The sequence below is a fragment of the Mus musculus genome, chromosome X (genome assembly GCF_000001635.26).
Source record: "Mus musculus strain C57BL/6J chromosome X, GRCm38.p6 C57BL/6J".
Lineage (NCBI taxonomy): Eukaryota > Metazoa > Chordata > Mammalia > Rodentia > Muridae > Mus > Mus musculus.
Window position 1 is genome coordinate 57,856,739 of NC_000086.7, and position 8,224 is coordinate 57,864,962.

The 8,224-nt window shown below is 40.7% G+C and overlaps 1 long non-coding RNA gene across 2 annotated transcripts; it reads right to left on the reverse strand.

The window, feature by feature from the left end:
- Positions 1-889: 889 nt before the first annotated feature.
- On the reverse strand, positions 890-7,370 carry Gm39517. Of its 2 annotated transcripts, XR_003953040.1 has the most exons (4): positions 7,240-7,370; positions 5,163-7,148; positions 1,677-1,847; positions 890-1,547 (listed from the first exon to the last, which is right to left on the reverse strand). It is a non-coding gene; the product is annotated as a predicted gene, 39517 (long non-coding RNA). The 2 variants fall into 2 exon arrangements; XR_878115.2 differs by lacking the exon at positions 7,240-7,370 and having other exon boundaries at positions 5,163-7,215.
- Positions 7,371-8,224: the final 854 nt, after the last annotated feature.

Consider the following 8,224-nt stretch of genomic DNA (forward strand, 5'->3'; position numbering starts at 1 on the left):
ATATGCCTCAGTATAGGGGAACGCCAAGGCCAAGAAGTGGGAGTGGGTGGGTAGGGGAGTGGGGGAGGGAGGGTATGGGGGACTTTTGGGATAGCATTGGAAATGTAAATGAAGAAAATTCCTGATTAAAAAATATTAAAAAAATAATAATTTAGCTAAAGCATGAAAAAACTTACACAATATCCTGAAGTTCACACTCTAAGCAAGTATCTGTGTAAGAACTTAGAGGTCTAGAAGATTCCAGAGTTATTATACCATGCAATTCACAAACACCTTGCTTTTTTCACAAATTCTTTTATTCACCTGCAAATATTCTAGCTGCTCCTGGAAAACATTTTGAACACTTAGACTCTGCCATAGTAGAGAAAACATTAGGATAAGCTTTGGAGCCAATGGAATTATCAAGGGCAGACCTTATCAAAGGTTCTGGTTCCATAATAACGATTGCCAGAGAGTGACTGGATCTGATGCAAAACACACATGTGAAGAGAAGCTGTGCCAGAGCACTTCACAGAGCAAGACAAGGAAACGGGAGCGGGGGGCAGGGGGGAGTAAATGTAGCTAAGATGCCAAAAACTCTGGAACAGAAGTAGGCAGATGAGTGGAGTAATCACTGGTCTCTGCCAAACTTTCTGCCTCTCTGCTACTGAAGTTTACATATCTGTTGGAGACAGTAAAGCCAGGGAGAAAAAGAGAAAGAAAAAGGCAGTAAATTATATATGTATGTTCTATACATGTAATATATATGTATATATTGGGAGCACACAGTAATATATAATGTTAATATAGTATATATGTATGCATAGGGTAGACACAGAATTATATATATGTATATATATATATGTATACATATATATGTAATATATTCACACAATATATGTGTGTGTGTATGTATATGTGATATATTCACACACACACACACACAGATATTTGGAGAGACTTGGGAAGACATATGCATGTATCACTTTTGTCAGCCAAACAGGGTAGCAGAAGTATTACAGAATATAAGAGCAGGCACCAGAACGCTATAGTTCTCGTTCTGAAGACTGCTTTCTCATTGTGACACATAACACTAGATGGTTTGCCTATTGCTCTAACCCCTTAAGCAGATTCTTTAGATACTTCTTCTACCATCCTTAGCCAAAAACCTTGCAGAGCAGTGAGTGTGAGCGTCTAAATTGCAGCTACTTAGATCAAACATGAAATTTTGTCTCACCACAAAAATGTCTTAGTCGAGCTCATGTTTACTCAGCTATCTAATTTTGCCACCTTCCAAAATAGCTTTGTACAACACCTGGTATAGAATCATTGCACACGCATATGTGCATGCACATGTGTACATATCTCTATAATCTTCATCTTGTAAGAGACAAGATGAAGAGGCAGATGGCAGAGAGATGCACGTTTGCACAGCTGAACCTCCTCCAGGCTTTGTAATTTCTCAGCATTGTCTGCACAAAGCCTTGGCAGCCGGAGTAGAGAAGAGAACATGCAATTTACTTCACTTTGTTTTCCTTCTCTGGGTCTCAGCAAGCCAGCAGGTATTCCTGGCAATGACATGAACAAGAGACAGGATGTTGCTAAAGGAGGAAACAGACAGCTAGTGGTGAGCACAATGCAATTCCACAGATGAGTCCCCGCCCCTCTAGAAGCTGATCTGGCTGGACAGCACCTACCCCTCGCCCAAAGCCACCTTCCACTTAGGCGTCTTTCGGTTTGATGGGTGAACATCATGCAGACACTCTTGAGTGATGTAGAGTTTCTCAGCTTCTGCTTCCCATTTTGCTCTTTTAAAATAACATGCCTGGTCATCAGGTAATGATTCCACTGCAAAGGACGCATTTTGCCTTCCCAAAGGAGAAAAAGATTAAAGTCCATTCCAACATAAGCCTGCAGGAATTCTGCTGATTTTCACTACTCAGCCTGCCCTTCACCTTCTGAAAATGAGTTTAATCTAGGTGCAAGACTGTCTTACTTATCAGATTCAGTGTTCTTTTGGAACCAGAACTGAAGAAAATTCTTAGGTCCATCCCTGGGGTCAGTAATTGTAGTTTGCCAGCTCATAAGTGAACATATTCCACACTGCCATTGTTTTGTTTTTTTTTTTTTCAAAAAACCCCAGAACTCAGCAAGGTTCTGTCCTTGTCAAAATGTATGCCTGTGTTTGCTCTAAAAAAGGTGAGAGGGACTCAGGGGACATTTTTGGATTCAGCTCTTCCACCTACAATTATCTCTAATAATAATAATGGTTGAACGGAATCAAAATGGGTTAGCTTGGAACACTGGAGTGGGTGTTTAATTGGCCCTGACATTCTCAAAATTTGGGATAAAAATAAGACTACTTAAGAAGGCCCTTCCCAGCTGGGCACTTAGAAAAGTTAGTGTGTCACCAACTCGTGAGTGGCCTTCTGTACCTACCTGCCAATCCTTAAATTAGCTATTCTGCATCCCAGCAATCAGACCACGCAACTTCCTGAGCTGCTTTAGTTCAGAAAGGACTATTCTTTTAGGCCAAGTTTATTTTTGTGATGGTCTGGCAGTACTGCAATGTTTCCCTTATGACAAGCCCTGGCAACTTTTTTGATGTGTTTTCCTTTGGCATAGATGTAGCCTTAATAGATGGGTTTTGGGGGTTTTGGGGGGGTTGTTTATTTGTTTGTTTAGTTTCGTTTTTTGTTTTTTTACAGATATCAAGGAGATCTTAGAACAGTGGATCTCGGGGTCGGTTCTCAAAGTGGGAACGCAGCATAGCCTGAGCCTCTTATTCCAGCTCTATGTCTGAGTGTAACTGCTTTCCTTCAAACACCCAATCTGTGGTCCAAATGCAGAAGCAGATGTGAACACTGTATTAGTTTGCTTCTCTGTTGCTGTGATAAACATTATGACCATGAAGTGGGAAAGATTTGATTCATTACACCTTGCAGTCCATCGTTGATGGAAGCCAAGGCAGCAATTGAAGCAGGAAAGTGGAGGCAGGAACTGACATGACAGGGGAACTCTTCTTACTGGCTGCTCTACAATTGCTTAATCTTGTTTCTTATATAAGACAAGACTGCTTTCACAGAGGTAGCACCATGCTCATTAGTCTGGACCCTCCAGCATCAATCAACTGTCCAAAAAGACATGTCCACAGGCCAATCTGATAGAGCTATTTTTTTTTTCAGCTGAGGCTCCCTTTTGTTAAGTGGCTCTACTTTGTACCAAGTTGACAAAAACTAGCCAGTACACCTGCCTAGTCTTAAATGCATTGTTTATAAGAAACGGGCCTGAGGAAACTTGGAGATAAATCTCAAGTGTTAAACATAGAGAGAAAGCCTGAACAAGACTGGGTGGACTTGTATGTCCTGAAACCATTCCTCTTCCTTAAATGATGCTCATGATGAAACATGCCACCCTCCAGCATTTGTAATCCTATATAGAAATGGGAAGAGCATCTGCTCTATGGAAAGTAGAGATCACTTCCTTTGTGTTACTTGGACTTCTTCAATGTTGCTGATCTACGTTGGCACTGGCAACCACTCCAGGAGTGTCAATGGGTAGTACAAATTGTAGTCTGTGTGTTATTTCTTAGAAGTGAAGGATGAAGATGTAGGGCATATATCTATGAGAAGTTAGGGAGAGAAGTGGAGGTGAATATGATCGAAATACATATGTATTTTGTATTTATATCATAAAATAAAAATATACTTATCTTTTATAATAAAGGAAGTACTCAGACACTAGCACATAATAACTACAATGTTAAAGATTTAAAATAAGTATGTGGGGATATGTATGGTTAATATAGTTCAGTGCTGGTACCATACATATTATTTGCTTTACAATAGTGGTCCACAGCAGGCAAAGATGATCTACAAAATATGTTTTTTAATTTTTAAAAGATCCTATATTTCTCAATACAAAAAAAGCACCTAGTAAATTGAGTGGCACAGTCACACATACATTTGACTACATAGAAGACTGGGTGCTTGAGCTGGTCAGGTTTTATTAATGTGATATAAACTAAAGTCACCTGGGGAGAAGGGACTACAACTAAGAAATTTTTCCATCAAATTGGCCAGTGAGCATTTCTGTGCAGCAGTTTCTTGATTAATGATTGATATGGGAAAGTCTAGCCCACTGTGGGGGTACTACCTCTCAACAGGTAATCCTGGGTTGTATATGAAAGCAAGCTGAGCAAGCTACAGACAGCATGCCTGCAAGCCAGTGCTCCTTTGTGGTCTCTTCCTCATTTTCTGCCTCCAGGTTCCGGCTTGAGCTCCTGCCCTTACCTCCTTGTACATTGTAAGCTAAAATAAATCCTTTCTTCTCCAGTTAGAATTGTTTCTTTTCTCAGAACAATAGAAAACAAATTGCAAAGAAGGACAGCAAGCCAATTTAAAACTGAGCAAAGTACTTGAACAAATTCTCTCTCTCTCTCTCTCTCTCTCTCTCTCTCTCTCTCACACACACACACACACACACACACACACACACACCTCTTCACATACAAATGGCAGTTGTGTACAAGATAAAATGCTTGACGTCATTAGTTGCTAGGGAAATATAGATTAAAAGCACAGAAAGATAATAAGATGCAACTACATATCCACTCACCAGGATGGCTGAAATGAAAGTTACAGAAAATGACAGTCAATGATAACTTGGATTATTAATAGCCCTTGTATATTGTTGGTAGAAAGGACAGATGATGTGGCTATTACATTAAAGCGTTGCATGGTTTCTCAGTGGTTAACTATGGAACTACTGCATCACCCAGCACTTTTATTTCAAATCAGGGAGTTGCCAGGGTATTTGTATACTAATATTCACAGCAACGTTATACACAATGACTAAAAGATGGGACATAACCCAATATCTGTCAACAAGTGAATGGACAATGTGGTATATTCATATAACAGAATGTTACTCGGCCATAAAAAGAATGAAAGTGTGCTGGCTGTGATGGCAGAGGCAGGGGGACCTCTGCCAGTTCGATGCCACCCTGATCTACGTAGTGAGTTTCAGGACAGCCAGGAAACCCTGTTTCAATAAATAAATAAATAAATAAATAAATAAATAAATAAATAAATAATAGAATAAGATGATATATGCTATGACTTGCATGGACCTTTAAAACTATGCATTGGGCTGCTGAGATTGCTCAGTGGGTAAAGACTTACCATGAAAGCATGAAGACTTGTAGATTGCCAGTACCCATGTAACTGCTGGGTGGGCATAACAGTCTGACTGTCATCACAGTGCTCAGGAGATGGACTCAGCGAATTCTGGAAATTTGACTTGACCTGCTGAATCAAATTGGTGAACTCTGGCTTCATCTGAGAAACCCTGCCTCAGCATATAAGGTGGAAAACTATGGGAAAGGACATGGGATACCAAGCTCTGGCCTCATTACAGACCTCCACACATATGATGCCCACACACATGCACACATACATGTACAATGTACACAAAAGTAATAGTATTCAAAGTGAATATCATGCAATTACACCTTTATGAGCTACCTGTATAAAAAAATGGACACTCCCAGGGATTGTGAGGAGGCAAAAAGAGAGTCCTTGTTTTATGGGTACAGAGCTGTAAGCAGAGCGGATGAATAGTTTACAGTGAGATAGTGCTTTGTGCAACATTGTGGATACATTTAATGCTGCTGAACTGGACATTATGAACAGACTGCCTCTGTCTGAAATGCCCTTCACCTTTATAGTTGCATGATTGTGACCTATTTGCTCTCAGAACTCAGAGCAAGCATCACTTGTAGAAGTTCTCTTTCCTTGAGCCCCTGGCCTCAATGAGACCTCACAAAATCATCTGTTTCTTCCTGTTGGAGCACTTGCACATGTCCACTATTGCATAGCTGCAACTGCTCCACTGCAGTGTGTCTTTCTCTTAGAACTAGAATTTTTATGAAGACACTATATGCAGTTTTCACCCACCGCTGACAAAGCTGCCTCAATTATGCTCCAGAGAAACACCTGTTTGTATTAATTCTTGTCTTGTCTGAAATGCCTGTCCCCTTACCTCTGCTTAGTAGCTTTAGAGCTCCAGAGCTCAGTTCAGTTAACAAGTTCCCACTCAAGGAATAAAAGAAGGCATCTTAGGGTTCTAAGGCTCTTCCGAACCAGCAGTTCTCTCTCCCGCAAAAACTAACAGGCTACTGTGTACTTTCAGAAGTTTCTTTCCTAAACAGGTCTTGTTTCCTCTTAGAAGCCTCTGCCTTTGAACTTGGACCGACTTAGGCTTAAATCCTAGCTTTGTTATTTGGTAGGTTTGCAGCTTTGGACGATCTCTTTCCTATTCTGATAATAGTTAACATGATCTTTTAGGCTCTTTCCTACTGAAGATGCTAGAAACTCTGTAAGGTACTGTTTAAGTAATATCTTTCTCTTTTAAAACAACTTGAGGCAGCATTGACATCTGAAACATATATCCTTAAAGTGCCCAAGCTTGAGGTTTTGATATACATTGTGCTACAGTCAAGCTAATTACCAGATCCATTGCCTCAATGTAAGTAGCTCTGGATGTGGTCTGGGATACTTAAGATATCTTCATGTAGTACATTTCACATGTCTAATAGTAATTGTTACTATGAACTCCATGTTGTACATTTCCACTCTGGAACTTATTCATCCTACAAAGCTGAAAATGTGTACCCTTGACCAGTCCCTCCTTCGAGAGCTTCTTGCTCCTGATAACAACCAGTTTATTCTCTGCCTTGCTTAAAGGGGACAGGTGGGAAGTGACAAAGACAGTTGACAGACTAGCAGAAGTGGAGGCATATCCAAAAATAAATTGAATAAATGAGATAAAAGAAAAGTTATTCCTGGTTAGGACTGCTGATGGCTTCTGTGTTCCGTACATTTCTTAAAGTTGCCTCTCCAAACTATTCTACTCTATTAAAAAGCAGAGAGGAAGGCAAATTGTTACCTGTTTGTAGATTCTATACACCTTTGGAGCTGCTTGCAGTGGGAGGAGACATTATAGACAGCAATTCCCTGAGCTGCTTCTTCCATATAGGTCCTGTGCCCAGCTTAAGCATAGTAGGTAGGAAAGATCCAGAGAACTGAACTGCCGCTCCAGGTAAAGGTTTGACACTTGTTCCGAAACATGTCTCAGTGCACGGGCATAATTGCTGGGTGAGTATTCATCTGCACAGCAGCTAACAGTCACTTGGTTTCAACCAGGTACAACTCCCCAAACCCCCATTTCAATCAGGTACTCCCCCCCGCCCCCGCTCACCTCCCGTTCCTGTGTATAGGCAACTTCTCCCCCCTGCTCTGCATCTCTCTGAAAGGGGCTTGCTTCTTTGCCTTTTCTCTTCCGTTGTTCAGACCTAATAAAGCAACAGCAGCCAAGAGGAAACAATTGCTCCATGGTTTTACAGATCTGGCCTGCTCCCAATAGCATTCTTCCCCATATTGCTGCTGAGGAACTGGAAGCCTGAAGTGAACTTGAACTACTATATTATGCTACTCACTTTCCATGAAGTGTTATGAATAAAAATAAGCTGCTAGTGTTGAGATGAACCAGCTTCCAGCATACTGTGGGTGCTCATTAAGTGTTAAATAATAATAATATGTTTGGTGATGCAGTAAGCTTGATTTATACTCATTATTATTATTTTTGCTTTCTTCCTAATCTGTGAACTTGGATCATGTGGGTTGGGCCACCCCATTGTTAGGGGAAATTAGTGAGGGAAATTAGTGACGGGCCGCACACATTTCTCTCCACCTAGCACACCACAATGACAATTTACCTGTCAGCCTTCCTGACACTAATCTTTGCCTGTGGCTCTTTCTGGTCTGACTTTCTAAATCCCCTTGTAGTTATTTAAGTCTTTGAAGGCTCGTTCTTTGGGGAGATTGAGAAATGATGGTCAGGGGCAATATATTATTTCTGGGGTGGAAAAAAATCCAGCCTTTTCAGAGCTTTCTCTCATTTCCACCAAAGCTTGAACTATATTGTACTTCTCCCAGGTATCAGCAAATACGTGGGTGGTTACAGGCAAGCCGCTTTATAGAGTGTGGGTAATTGCTTGGTCACGCCTATCAATCAGCAAGGCTGTACTTGAATTTCTCTGATTAACTACAGACCTTTGGTGGCAACATTTGATGTGGGACCAAGTTTCAAAGGTACAAGTTGGTTTTTTTTGTTGTTGTTGTTGTTGTTTTCCTGGCAGCATTTTCTCCATCTCTTAAACTATCATAGTTATCCAATGATGTAT